Source organism: Quercus robur (assembly GCF_932294415.1).
Source record: "Quercus robur chromosome 6 unlocalized genomic scaffold, dhQueRobu3.1 SUPER_1_unloc_15, whole genome shotgun sequence".
In the NCBI taxonomy this organism is placed as follows: domain Eukaryota; kingdom Viridiplantae; phylum Streptophyta; class Magnoliopsida; order Fagales; family Fagaceae; genus Quercus; species Quercus robur.
In genome coordinates, this window is record NW_026088324.1 from 57,501 (window position 1) to 59,362 (window position 1,862).

The window sequence follows — 1,862 nt, forward strand, 5'->3', positions numbered from 1 at the left end:
CAGGCAGTGGGCATCCCAGTGGCATGCCCGCGTGCACGCCGTGCCGCATCGCCCCGCATCGTCCCGCACTCCAGACAAATTGGCTCGTGCCTTTTTCCATTTTTGTGTCCCTAAATTCATTCCATGATTTTAGAGGAGGATTCCAGCAAGCGGTTCGGCGTTCCGAGCGTTTTTGAATTTTTTATGATTTTTCCCATTTTCCGGCTTCCTAAAATCGTAAAAAATAAAATATGTTGAATCTGGCCTCCATATTTTGACAAGTTGAAGGTTGGATTTTTCTTAGCATGTGTGCAAAAAATCAGGGCAAGACTCCAAGAATTGCTCCGAAAATGACCCATTATTCCTCCTCAACAAATCAATGTTTCCTCGTGCCAGAGCGGATTTTTTCCTAAGGGCTCTTTAGGGGGGAGGAGGTATTCGGCGATGCACAGGGGCGACCCCTCTTGAGCTTGGCCACGGGTAGGCATGCTCATGACGAGCCCTCAGGCACCCAACCCCGCGTGCTCCATGGCGCGAGGTGGGCCCTAAATGCATCGCCGGGGTGGACCCAGGTTGGCATTTCACGTGTACGTGGTATAGCTGCGGCGCGCTCTTGCAAGGCGGACGGTGTTAGTTTCACCCATTGCCACGCAGAGCAAGCCTAAGGTGATGATCAAACGCATTGTGAAAGCTTTCTCTGGTGCCACTTTTCCTCGAGGCCACACCCACCCGTGCCCAGTGGCGGGGGGTCGATGGTCTCAGTAGCCGCGTGGTGGGGGGGTGCATGCATTCTTGGTTTAGCTTGGTCACGCTATCGCAACGCGGACGGTGTTAGTTTCACCCATTGCTGCGCGAAGCAAGTTCCATGCGACTATCGGGCTTGTGTGTGTCTTTCTTACTACGCGGTTGCGTGGTAGCAGCGGCGGCGGCGACGACAGCGACGGCAGCAGCAGCAGTGTCCCTCGATGTCCCTTGTAGTTCCTGTGTGTGGTTGGTGAGCCATGCAAGCTTGGTATAGCTTGGGCACGCTCTCGCAAAGCGGACGGTGTTTGTTTCACCCATTGCTACGCGAAGCAAGTCCCACGGCGACCATCGGGCCTATGCATGGCGACGACCCATCCTTGCAGGCACGTGGCTTAGTAGTGTTGTCCTTCACGCCCAGCGGTGCGGACTCGGCGCCACTCGATGCTTCCTCATGCACGGCAGGCCTTGCGGCGTGTCGTTGTGGGGTACGTTTGGTGGTGTTGCGGTCTAGTGTACGTGATAGCGTGTGAGTGGTGGCAGGGTTGCATGGCTTGGCAGGCTCCGTGCTCGCGCATCGAACTGTCCGGCGTGCTCCCAATCAACGTTGTTCCGAGCGTCGCTTGGACGCAATTCGGGTCCCTGTGTTGCATACCTGCCTCTAAGGCACTCGTCCCTCTAGTTGATTCGTTCCTAGTCGACGCTCCTCGCGGGGCGTCGGCAGGACCTCGAAGCCGTCCTCGTGTCCCACGCGTGCCTCGCGGCCTCCGCGTTGCCGATGTGGACCACGTGGGCGTGCTCGTGGCCTCGGATGCAGAACACCATGTGGGTTTGGGGCCTTCGGCCCCCTTTGCCAACGTACCTAGCGAGCGTCATCGCTCTGCCCCGCACGATCGCCGTGCTCGTCCGCGCCCTTCCTTGCCCTCGGGCGAGCCAGGGCCTCCGGGCGGTGCCGGCATCGACGAGGAATGCTACCTGGTTGATCCTGCCAGTAGTCATATGCTTGTCTCAAAGATTAAGCCATGCATGTGTAAGTATGAACTAATTCAGACTGTGAAACTGCGAATGGCTCATTAAATCAGTTATAGTTTGTTTGATGGTACCTGCTACTCGGATAACCGTAGTAATTCTAGAGCTAATAC